This window comes from Suncus etruscus, chromosome 1, assembly GCF_024139225.1.
Source record: "Suncus etruscus isolate mSunEtr1 chromosome 1, mSunEtr1.pri.cur, whole genome shotgun sequence".
NCBI classification, from domain to species: Eukaryota; Metazoa; Chordata; class Mammalia; order Eulipotyphla; family Soricidae; genus Suncus; species Suncus etruscus.
In genome coordinates this window covers 138,273,995-138,287,451 of record NC_064848.1, presented here as the reverse complement: position 1 = coordinate 138,287,451, position 13,457 = coordinate 138,273,995, and positions in this window count along the sequence as shown.

Below are 13,457 nucleotides of genomic sequence, written 5' to 3'. Positions count from 1 at the left end.
CAAGCTGCTGACCTGAGCAGGACCACATTATACTGGGTTGACCAGTGAACAGTCTGGCCCATCCAACAAAGCAAAGTAGTATAAGAGTGGTGCCTAGCTCCTCTGAGCATTGCTCCATTAAGAGACCCATCTCCAAGCTATACATATAACATGAATAATAATGAACAGCTCACATAGGGGGCCTGGGATTTAGATTGGAGCTGGGTGTCCCAGGCAATTCCTGCCTTACAGACATTAGGCAGCAAGTTCAATAGAGCTGCTGAAACTGCTCCTAGATTCCCAGTGCCATACAAAATGTGAACCCCCACCCAGTGAGCACCACAACTGTGTGACCCCCCTTCCCACCAGCACCAAAATATCCCAGTATACAACCAAGTGTGACTTCTGCTCATTGCAAGAACAAAAACATCAGGGGCCAGAGCACTTGTCTTGCATGCACCTGACCTAGATTTGATCCGTATTATCCCATGAGGTTTCCTGAGCACCACCAGGAGATATCTTAGTGCAGAGCCAGGAGTAACCCCAGAGCATTGTCAGGTGTGCTTTCACTCAAAAAGAGAACAAAAACTGGGGCCAGAGAGACAGCACAGCGGTAGGGTGTTTGCCTTGCACGCAACCGATTCAGGAGGGATGGTGGTTTGAATCCTGGCATCCCATATGGTCCCCCATGCCAGCCTGGAGCAATTTCTGAGCACAGGGCCAGGAGTAACCTCTGAGTGCTGCCAGGTGTGACCCCCAAAAGAGAGAGAGAGAGAGAGAGAGAGAGAGAGAGAGAGAGAGAGAGAGAGAGAGCGCAAAAGGTATCACAAAGGCCAGGGAGATAGCTCAAAGGGTTGAAACACATTCTTTGTATGTAGGTGGCCTGGATTTGAGCTCCAGTATGGACTGATCCTTGAGTATGCTAGGAAAGATACTCTGCTCCCACCGACCTCTACAGTGTTATTGAAGAGTATACCCTGAGTATAACTAGGTGCGACCCTCCCCCCCCCAAAAAAAAAGGAAGAGAAAGAGAAGGAAGGAAGGAAAGAAAAAAGGAATGGATGGAAGGTAGGAAAGAAGCATGGAAAAAGGAAGGAAAGAAAGAAGCATGGAAGGAAAGAAGTAGGACAAGCCGGTGTAATTCTTTTATCGATGGAGGGATTCTGTCAGGAAGTTTGGAATTAAGTGTCCTAGTGTTTCCTGAATGGGCTTTAGGGACAAGGAGAAAGCACAGCCATCCCTCTGCAGGCACACCAACTGGGTGGGAAGAAACACCTCTTTGCAGGACTTCAGCCTCAGGGCCATCTACAAGTCCCAACACAGACCTTTCAACAAGCCCCGAGAAGCTCCTGAATTGACAATGTATTGCTTTGCTACAAGTAGCTTCTTGATTTCTGAGTCATTCTGGTTCTCCTCTTTTGGCATTTTGAGGTCACCTAATCAAGGTTGATTCTTATTATTTATCCCTGGGTAATACTTCAACTTCAAAGAATGGATAGCGCCTCAAGGATTTTGCTTGTTTCCTTTTCGTTCGTTGTCTCACCCTCCACAATTTTTTTTCTCTTTTATTTTTTGAGGGGTTAGTTGATTATATTCAAAAGTGCTACATATAAGTCATGAGCACTGCCAGGAGTTGCCCCAAAACAAACAACCTATAAAAAAGTGAAATATACATACAATGGGATACTACTAGGCCATAAAAATGAATAAAAATTTGGTAAGTGATACACAAAATGAGTCTAGAAGACTTAGTGAAATAAGCCAGAAACAAAAGGACAGTCTGATTCTACCTATATGAACAACATAGGCACATTTATAAAGGAAAAATATAGCATATATTTTATTAGGAAAGGAAAGGGGAATTACTGCCCAATAGGTACAGAACTTGTGTAAAAGGTGACAAAAAATGGGGACAAAGTAGAAATGGATTTTAAAACATTATAAATACATTAAAGCCTCTAAGTTAAGAGTTGAACAGTTGGAATGTAATCATAATATTATATGTTCTTGTTTTTATTTATTTTTGTTTTGTTTTTTGGGTCACACCCGGCCACACTCAGGAGTTACTTCTGGCTCTATGCTCAGAAATCACTCCTGGAAGGCTCCGGGGACCATATGGTATGCCGGGATTCGAGCCACCATCCTTCTGTATGCAAGGCAAATGCCCTACCTCCATGCTATCTCTCTGGCCCCTATATTACATATTCTTTATTGCACATAAAAAATAAGACACAGGTTGGATGATGTAGTTCAAAGGAAAGTGACTATCATGAAGGTGTGAGGTCTGCAATTTGAACATTGGCACCTGCCCGCATGCAGAGCATAAGCAGCATTGCTATTGTGCTGCCTCAGCACACCAGAACCAAGTGTATCACCTCTGTCTTTTTTTTTTGGGGGGGGGGGGATGGTTCACACCCTGCTTGCTCAGGGTTACTTCTGGCTCTATGCTCAGAAATCGCTCCTGGCAAGCTTGGGGGACCATAGGGGATGCCGGAATTCGAATCACCATCCTTCTGCATGCAAGGCAAAAGCCTTACCTCCATGCTATCTCTCCGGCCCCACCACCTCTGTCAATCAACAACAAATGAAAAAGGAGGGAGCTGGGGGAACAAACTGAGCACATTACTACTTACTCTAAGGAATCCAATGAAGATTGAGAGGAAGTGACAATGAGAAAGTTTGGTCTTTGAGTGCTTCATTCCTGTTGGTTCTCTTCCTGTCTCCTATCTCCAATTATCCCATCTTATCCAATGATACATATATGTATCATATGTATGTATATACATATATGTATATATATATGTATCACCCACATCTATATATGTATGTGCACTCAGGGGACCATATTGGATGCTGGGTATTGAACCCGGGTCAGCCATGTGAGATAGGCAAGCACCCTACCCACTATGCTATCGCTCCAGCCCCATTATCCAATAATCTTATCTTTCTTTTTTTTCCCTTTGTTTATTTTCGGGGCCATACTCAGTGTCACTCGAGGTTACTCCTGGCTCTGCGCTCAAGGCTTCATTCCTGGCAGTGCTTAGGGCACCATATAGAACGGTGGGGAGTGAACCTGTATCAGCCACGAGCAAGGCAAATGCCCTTCCAGCTCCAGCCAGATCTTATCTTTCTTATCCCTCTTGAGTTTTCCAAGGACCAACCTGGTCTGAATCACCATCAACTGTCACTAGAACACTTCCAGAAGAGCCTGTTCTCTCTGACCCTCCTACAACCCATCTCTAACCAGACACCAGCGTGGTCCTAAAATATAAGGCAGGTGGAGTCACTCCTATGCTCAAAACTCTCAGAATAAATCTCACATAGAATATCTCCCAAACATGGCCAGGAATACCCAATCACTGAACTGGGAGTAGCCCTAGAACACCACTGGGTGTAGCCCCCAAACAACCCTGAAAGTATAAGATCTACATTATAATATTTATATATACTATATTTATACTATATTATATATTTATAAGAACCATAATTATAACATAGTATTATATATTATAAAATACTAATGATATATATTATTAAATACTATAATATATATATTATAAATACTAAGAAAGAAAAGACAAACCCTTGGAGAAATGAGATGGAAAGTCTCTGTGTAGTAAAAGATGCCAACACCTCCTAACTCAATTTCCTGAACCTCTAATTTTAATACAATTATTTTTGTTCTGTTTTGTTTTTTAGGGAGCACTTTCTTCAGGAGTGTTCAGGAGACAATGTAGTGCCAGAGTTCAAACCCAGATCTCCCACGTGAAAATATGCAGATCAGCCCTTTGACCCATTTCCTTGAAACCTCAATTGATATTTTTATAACTGCAAAAAATTGTTTTAGGAATCACAAAGAAATGCTAAAAATAGACACAAGAGAAAATTCACAGATAGGCATAAGGTTTTTCAATGCACACTTTCAAAACTTAGCACTTTTGTCTTCTTTATTCAGAAAATAAACTGTTATTGGTCCATAACTGATATGTAACAGTCTCTATGATTCTAGCAAATAACCAGAGCCATGACCATATAATACCTCATTTCTTGATATTAAAGCTTCTTATATGGCTACAGAAGACAAGTCAAGACAAAAAGTCACGTGTAGTACAGCTAAAGAGAGATACTTTGATCAATGAAACTGAACAGTGAACCACAGTGACCACAGTTAATTTTTTTTTAAAAAGTAGCATAAGCGGGGCCGGGAAGGTGGCGCCAGAGGTAAGGTGTCTGCCTTACAAGTGCTAGCCAAGGAACGGACTGCGGTTCGATCCCCCGGCGTCCCATATGGTCCCCCCCAAGCCAGGGGCGATTTCTAAGCACATAGCCAGGAGTAACCCCTGAGTGTCAAACGGGTGTGGCCCAAAAACAAAAAAAAAAAAAAAAAAAAGTAGCATAAGCGGGCCCGGAGAGATAGCACAGCGGCATTTGCCTTGCAAGCAGCTGATCCAGGACCAAAGGTGGTTGGCTCGAATCCCGGTGTCCCATATGGTCCCCTGTGCCTGCCAGGAGCTATTTCTGAGCAGACAGCCAGGAGTCACCCCTGAGCACTGCCGGGTGTGGCCCAAAAACAAACAAACAAAAAAAAGTAGCATAAGAGATTCAGTGGAAGAGAAATAACTTTAAATAAATGATGCCGAGGGGGGGGGTGTGGTGGCTGAAGAAATAATACAGTGAATAGGACACTTGTTTCTCAAGTGGCAGACCCAGTTTGATCCCTGGCACTCCCATCTGGTCCTCAAATCCTGTCAAGAATGATCCCTGAACATTGAGTCAGGAGTCAGTCCTGAGTACCATTGTGTATGGCCCAAAAACAAACAAACAAAAAAAAAATGCAGGGGCCGGAGAGATAGCATGGAGGTAAGGCGTTTGCCTTTCATGCAGGAGGTCATCGGTTCGAATCCCGGCGTCCCATATGGTCCCCTGTGCCTGCCAGGAGCAATTTCTGAGCCTGGAGCCAGGAATAACACCTGAGCACTGCCGGGTGTGACCCAAGAACCACAAAAAAAACAAAACAAAACAAAACAAAAGTCAAGATAAATCATAGATTTAAACTGGCATTGTAAAACTATAAACCTTCTAGGAAAGAATGTAGGAGAAATTTTTTAGTACCTATGACTAAAAAGTTAATAGGTTCACACCAATATTATGATCTATAAGAGAAAATTATCATAAGTTTGATATGATCAGAATAAACAACTTTTGTTCTATAAGAGACCATTTTAGGAAAATAAAAAAAATTATAGACTAGGAGAAAATATCTTCAAATCATATGTCCCTTAACAGAAATCTAGTATCTAGAATATATAAAGAACTTTCAAAACTCAGCATTAAAAAATAAACAGCCTAATTAGAAAGTGGGAAGACATGCACAGACATTTCACCAAAGAGAATATAGGTTTCACCAAACAAACACGAGAGTACATTCAGCATCATTAGTCATTAGAAAAATGCAAATTAAACCACAAAGAGATAGCTCAACATATTTATCAAAGTGGTCAAAATGAAAAACAGTGATTAAGCCAAATGTTGGCCAGGATGTGGAGAAATGGATAACTCATATGCTGCTGGGGAATACAAAATAAAACAGCCACTCTGGAAAATGGTTCTTCCATTTCTGAAAACAAAAACCCAGAACCATAATGCACTTATCATACAACCCAGCAATTACATGCTTGGGCTTTAAGCCAAGAGCAGTGAAGACTTACTTTCACATAGTAACTTGTACATGAGTGTTCACAGCAGTTTTATTTGCAGTTAATGCAAAACTGGAAGTTAATCAAAGTCTTCAACAGAGTATTGTTAAACTGTCGTCCACCCATACCATGGAAGACTGTTTCTAGTAGAAACATAAAGGCAAGAACAATTCAGACACAAAACATGGTGGATGGTGCTTAATGAAATGATAAGGAATGAAAAGCCAACCTCCAAAGGAACCTATTTCGAGGTTCCCTTTATGTAACACTCATGGAATAACATAATTATAGTGATGAAGCACAAATTAGTGGCTGCCAGGGGTTAAAGATGGTGGGGAGGGATAGGTGCAGCTATACAAAGGAAGCACCAACATATCTGGGGTTGATGGTGCAGTGGAAGATTCTTGAACCCGTTTTATATATATATTTGTTGTTGTTGTTGTTGTTGCTGTTGTTTTTGGTTCACACCTGGCATCGCTCAGGGGTTACTCCTGGCCCTATACTCAGAAATCGCCCCAGGCAGGCTCAGGGGACCATATGGGATGCCGGGATTTGAACCACCATTCTTCTGCATGCAAGGCAAACACCCTGCCTCCATGCTATCTCTTCGGCCCCTCTTGAACCAGTTTTATTGAGAGAGAATCCGTGTATGCCATTCAGGACCTTGGGTGTCGTGAGGATCATTCCACAAGACTGCACAGGTGATAACATAACACAAGACTAGGCATACACATTCAAAGGCAGATGGTGGAGGGAGGAGGGTTAACTGGTAAACTGGTGGATTCTGAATGAGCTCCATAGATTGTTCTAATGTCAGTGGCTTGATGTCAATGCTGTACTCTCAGCACCTGAGGACGAGCTGTGGGAGATCAGGGAATGGCATTTCAGAACATCTGGACATTCTTTGCAAACCTTCTATGAGGATATGACAGTTTTAAAGTTAAATTCTTTGAAAGAAGCAAGACCTTTTTAACTACCTCATCCAAAGAGCACCTTTCCATCACTCGACACTCGAGTCTGTCCTATTTTTCTTCGTGTCATACAGCTGACTTTATAGTTGAGACTGTGTCCTCCAGACATAGGAAATTTGTATTTTCACTGTTTGTCCAGTGCTAGAGTGGCACTTGGCACTTTATCTTTGCTGAGTGAAGGAATGAGTTTAGTGAGCACCTGCAGCTAGGTGTCTATTGTGTTTATTATTGACACATAAATTGAACCTTATAGTCTCGTGCCAGAAACAACATTTTTATTAAGTATCCACCCCGGGCTCTTCATTCAGAGGAATTTCAATCAGCTTTTCCTGGTAATTACAATTTAACAAATGTAGCTCTCTGATGGGGAATAATCATTGGATTCCATTCTGTTCATTTCCTCCCTGTTCCAAATAAGTTATTGGGGGAATAGATCTTCATTTAGAATCTTTCTGGAAATGTTAAACCTTTAGCTATGAGATGTCAGCTAAATCAAGGTCCTTGAATCTATGACTTGAGCCTGTGTTACTCAAAAAGAACTTCTAGAAGTCAAGGTGTCAGGCTGAGCAAGTTAAAAAGAAACAGTCTAGGGACCAGAGCAATAGTACAGAGGGTAGGACATTTGCCTTGCACAAAGGCAACCTGGGTTCAATCCCCAGCACCACAGGAGTAATTCCTGAGTGCAGAGTCAGGGGTAATCCTGGAGTATCACTGGGTGTAGCTCAACAACAAAAGAAACAGGCTAAGGACTTGAGCAAAATCCAGTGGGTAGGGCACTTGCCTTGTGCTTGATTGACCCAGGTTCGGTCCCTGGTACCCTGTAGTTTTCCAAGCTTGCCAAGAGTGATCCTGAGCACCACCAGGTATGGCCCATAAGAAGGAGTATAAAGAAAAATCATTAATTTATCTTACTATAAATGTTCATGATTTAGTATTTTGTGCCCCTATAACTATAAAACAATTAGAGATGGTCACATCATATTTACTAGAACTTGAGACTATGTTATTCCACACAGCAAAAGGGACTTTGCAGATAGATGAGATCAAGGTTCAGAATCTTTTGTTTGTTTGTTTATTTTTGAGCCACATCTGGTGATGCTCAGGTGTTACTCCTGGCTATGTGCTCAGAAATCACCCCTGGTTTTGGGGGACCATATGGGACTCTGGGGATTGAACCAATGTCCATCCTAGGTCAGCTGCATGCAAAGCAAATGCCCTACCACTGTGCTATTGCTCAGGCCCCAAGGTTCAGGATCTTGACTGAGATAGGGAAAGAATTTGGATTCTGCACATGGGTTTGATATAAATGCATTAATCTTGAAAAACAGAGAACCTTTCCTGGACACAGAAAACACTACAGATGGTATATTGAGAATAAATTTATGGAATAGCTTTAAGGATGGAATAAGGGGGCTTTAAGATGGCAGAGAAGATAAGGCTAAAGAGCCCCCCTTCAACCTTCAAAAGGAAACAGAATTGCCCACACCATGATTAGTCCAGTAAGATCTGTATCAGAGTCTGATCTACACAACTGGAAGATTCTGTAGATTTGTACTGTTTTAAGCATGGCACAAAAGTTACAGCACTAAGGAAAAATGAATGGAGTTGCTTACTCTGATTAGAAATTATCTATTGGCTTTGCTCATAAGCTAAAGAAACCAAATCAAGCTTCCTTTAGCAGACAAAGAAGGCTTTCCCTAAGCAAAGAATGGCGAGCGAAACACAAGGCAGGACTGCCATGGTGCTGCAAAAAAAGCTTGTTAAAGAGCACAGTAGGAGTAGGAGTGATAGTACAGAAAGTAGGGCACTTGCCTTGCATGAGGTCAACCTGGTTTTGATCCCTGGTGGCAACCTCTATGGTCCCTGAACCTCTCCAGGATCGATTCCTGAGTAGAGAGAGCTAGGAGTATACCCTGAGTACCACCAGGCGTGATGTGGTCAAAACAACTACAAAACCACACAAGAGCACAGTAGACACACCCTATTTACCTGTCTGTTTCCCTATTCCAGGATCAATTTGTTTCTTCCTCCTCTTTCTGTAAATAAACAAAGATTATTTTCTAAAAAGCCTGAACCTCAGTTTCCCTTTGACTCTCTTTATCAGATCTGAGTCCTGGCGCTGTCTATAATTTCATTCTCAATACAAAATTCCAGAGAAGAAATTCAGGTGGCAGTTAGGTACTTGCTATATATTGAACTGTGTCTTCCACATCACAACCCCACTCCCCCAAAAGAAAGATAGGTTAAAGCCCTACCTCCCTGATAGCTCAGAACATGACCTTTAAGGCAGGAGGGTAGTTGGAGTTGCAATTAGTAAAGACTAGCCATTTATAAGAGGACCAGATGTGGAAGGAAGAAATGCTGAGTTGAGGAATGCCTGGGGCTTGCAGAAGCTAGAAGAGGCCAGAAGACTATAGAGGATTTCTTCCATAGAGGAATTGTGGCCTGGCCTGCCTATACCTTGATTTCTTCTGGGGTGCCTCTGGGGAGACTAGACATTTTTCTTTTTGGATTTTGGCCCACATCTGGCTGTGTTCAGGGCTTACTCCTGGTTCTCTGCTCAGAGACTAACCCATTCCCACTTGTACTCCCACTCGTGATGCTATGACAGAGATCAAACTGGGTTGGCAGCAATGCAAGTGCCTTAATTCTGTACTATCTCTTTGGCCTCACATTGCTTTTACTTTTTTATTTTTGGGCCACACCCGGTGGCGCTCTGGGGTTACTCCTGGCTCTGCACTCAGAAATTGCTCCTGGAAGACTCAGGGGACCATATGGAATGCTGGGAATTGAACCTGGGTCCGTCCCAGGAGGCCCATGTGCAAGGCAAAAGTTCTACCACTGTGCTATCTCTAAGGCCCCTAGCCTCACATTTCTATTGTTTTATGACCACCCAGTTTGTAGACCTATATTACAGTAGTTATAGGATACCAATCCAGTGCCCACACCCCAAAGACTCATCTACAGAACTAGTCCTCACATATGATGTGGCTCCCAAGACTCATTCTCTGGTTTTGGTGATTTCCTGCTGATTTTCACTTCTTGTTTAGCTTTCAATTATTTTATCTAAATACTCTAAAATGCATTGCCATGTACCATGAAGCTATTTCTTTTGCACAGTGAGTTCCATGCATCTTAACAAGGATATTCATGATATTCATGATTGCCCCTTCCTCTCTGTACTGTGTTGCTTTTTCCTTTATTAGTATATACTGATAAATAAAAGTATTTCTGGAATCTCTTGTGTTTGATTAACTGGTAGAGTTAATATCTTGGTGGGGTACTGATAAGTCTCTAGAAGCTTAAAGTTCAACCTTAATTCTAGAATGTTTGGTTATACCCACTTTATAATCCCTTGAATCTGCTTATATTCTTTTGCAGGACAAGAAGGACTTTATATATGTAGTAAAATGAATATTTTAAAGTGGCAAGACAATTCTAGTTAATCTAGGTGGATCAATAGTCAGCTCCAGGGTCCTCTAAGAGATAGAGCAAAGGACCACAGGAGTAGATCTTGAAGTGAAGTGCTTTGACAATGAGAAGAGGTTAGGATGGAAGACTGCAAGTATTTGGTTAGAAGCTGAAGCATAAATCCTCTCAGCACCCAGAATGAATGCAGCTCTGATCACACCTTCATTTGAGCCCCATGACACCCATTTCAAACATCCAACATTAGAATTGTAAGATGTCAGATGTTAGAAGGGTCACTAAACTTAAATGACCAACCTGGGTTCTATCCCAGGCATCCAGTATGATCCCTTATTCTGCTGGAAGTAATTCCTGAGTACAGAGCCAGCATAACCTCTGAGCATTGCCAGGTATAGCCTTCCCCCTCAGTTTTTTTTTTTTTTTAAGTAGCCATATATTACAGTAAAGAATAGAAAATGAGCACAGGAGGTCAGAACTCATTGGGCATTTTATCAGATGTGTACTCCAGATCTTATTTAAATATAGGGGTTGAAGATTTAGGAACCTGTGGGTTTTGGTAATGCCAATTCTGCTCCATTCTCACCATCCTCCAAGGCCTTTTCTCTCTGCTTCTGCTCTTTCAATGTGATTTCTGCTGCTCCAAGAATCTTCTTCCACTCATCAAACACCACCTATGAAGTGTTTCTAAGCAGGTGGTGTTGCTTAAGGCTCAAAATTTAAAGCGAGTTAAATTTAAATATGAAATAACATGGCAAAATTTTATTTAAAATGGGGGCTTAGGGACTGGAGCGATGGCACAGTGCTAGGGCACTTGTCTTGCATATGGCCAACCCAGGACAGACCCAGATTTGATCCCCAGCATTCCATATGGTCCTCCTAGCCTACCAAGAGCGATTTCTGAGCACAGAGCCAGGAGTGACCCCTGAGTGCTGCTGGGTGTGGTCCCAAAACCAAAATAAATAAATAAAATGGGGCCTAATTTTTTTCTTTTTTCTCAGCAGGAGGCAGGGAAAACAAAACAAAACAAAACAAGCTAGAGGTTTAGAATCACATCTTTTCCCGTGTTTAGAGACATAGAAAAGGAGCGCAGGTAGGAACTGTGGACGCATCCTGAACTCCTGAGCATTTGCTCTCGACTCTGGACAATTCCTTGCCCTGTCATCCTAGCCCAGATGCCTAGATGCCTAGATTCCCAAAGAGAGTTGAACCCTGGTAATGACGCACTCTGGAGCTTAAGAAATTTGGGTTTGAATCTTGGTTCTTGAACCACAGGCTACTACCCAAAGAAGCACCCTTGGCCCCTTATACGGTGAGCTCTTCAAAGCACTCGCTACTCAGAAAGGGGTACTATCACCCCAACTCCTAAACCTGAAAGAGGGCGTCTGGGTCTATTAAAAAAAAAAAAAAAGCAAAAATACACCAATGCAAATCTTTCGGGTTAAAACCAACCAACCAACCAAACAAACAAACAAAAAAACAAACAAACAACCCGACCCGGTCTTTTTAAACCTCTCTGGCTCAGAGGGGGAGAAAAAAGTCCACTACCTTCTTTTTTACATTTGTGATCATTTTTTTTTTTCTTTCTTTCTTTTTTTCTTCTGTTAGTAGCGGGAACTAAACATTGGCAGCGGCCCCGGGAGGCTGCTTGGAAAGGCGCCCTTGTAGGAGCCCAAGGCTGATTTGGGAGAAAAAAACGTGTCCCTCCCAGGGCTCAGCTAGTGTCTCCAAACACTCCCTGGCCTGAATCCCAATAGCACCGGCCAGAGAGGGGGAAACGTGGGGGGCAAAAAAGACCCCAAGCGGCAAGTACGGGTACGCGGCGTCCCGCCGCCCTCTCCTAGCACCGCTGGGCCCAGCGCCCGCCAGGGCTGGGACCACCCAGGGAGCCGAGGCCCGGCCCGGCCCGGCCCGGCCCAGCCCCGCCCCGTCCCTGGGCCTCCCGGATAGCGGCCCCCGCTCCCGGGTTCTGGATCCCTCGGAGAAGCCAGATGGGCTTGGGTGCTAGCAACTCCGCTCCTACGGGTTGGGGTGGGGCTGAAGGCCTCCTCCTCCTCCTGGTTCCTTTCCCTGCAGCCAATTTCCCAGACAAACCCTTCCCAACTCGCTTGCAGAAAATTTTTGGGTGGCATTCTTTTTTTTTTTTTTTTTTTTTTTTTTAATTTGCTGTAGCTGAGGAACAAAGAAACCAAGTCACCTCCATCGGAGTTTGCAATGAAACGTCATTCCTTGATCAGAATTGGGCTTCTTTCTTTCCATCTGATTTAGACCGGAGTTTATTGCATCTGCTAAAGGCCACTGGGGCACCTGGGGGTGGGTGGGTGGTGGGGATGCTGGGGTGGGGAAGACCTCAGCCTAACCCGTTGGATCCATCTACTTCTCCGGCCTCCTGGCTGCTCCTTCTAAGCCAGAATGGAAAATTCACGGAGTCTACCTTAGTCCAGGTCAACAAACTTTTATTGCCATTTCTGGCTCCCCTCAGCCTCCCTCTGAACAAGATCCTTGCTTTTTGGTTTTTTTTAATTTTTATTTTTGGCCACATCCGACGATGCTCACAAGTGCAGAGCCTTGTGAGCTAGGAGGACCATATCGGATGCAGAGGATCCAATTCCAGTCCCAGTCCCCCTGCTTTTTTAAATATCTTTTTGGGGGCCAACCTGGTAGTGCTTCCTCCTGGCTCAATGCTGCCAGGTCGCCCTTGGGATGTCTAGGGTACCTTGTTACCTCCTCAAATGAACCAGGACCATCAGATCCCAGCTGCCTACTCTCTAGAAATACTGTGGCCGGTGCAAGGAGTCTGCAGTGGAGGCTGGGAAGCATCAGTTTGCTGCCGAGGCTAAGGAAACCCCACTTGTTGGGAAAGGGGGGCCAGACGGGGAAGGAATTCAAGGGCAGTGTGTCTCAGTCCCACCTCTGCTGGCAGCAGAATAGAGAGCCCATGGTTTCCAATGTTTTTAACCAGGAGGGGAGGGCTGATTTGGCAGCGGCCTCAACTCTAGGCTGGCCCGCCATGTTTCCATGGCAATGAAGGAGGAGCAGGATGTAGCTGCAGGCTTCTACCTGGGATGATGGCAGAGCAGGCATTTAGTAAGCAGACTCCCTCTTTCGCCCTACTGGGTGCTCACAGCCCCTCAGTGCTCTCTGCCTGCCCTCCTGGATCTGCCCCCTTAGGCCAGAGGGCCTTAGGCTGGGTTGCTGCGCAAGCTCCAGCCTGTTCTGACTGGCAACAGCCAGAATCTGAGTAAAGTTGGGGAGCAGCCCTGGCATAACTGTTGGTTATCCGGTCCCGACAAAGAGCAACAGCTGAGCGCTTCCATGATTCTGCATCTGCTGTTCCAAACAGCTCTGCCCAGAACCAAACTTAAAACAAACATCAGACCCAAGT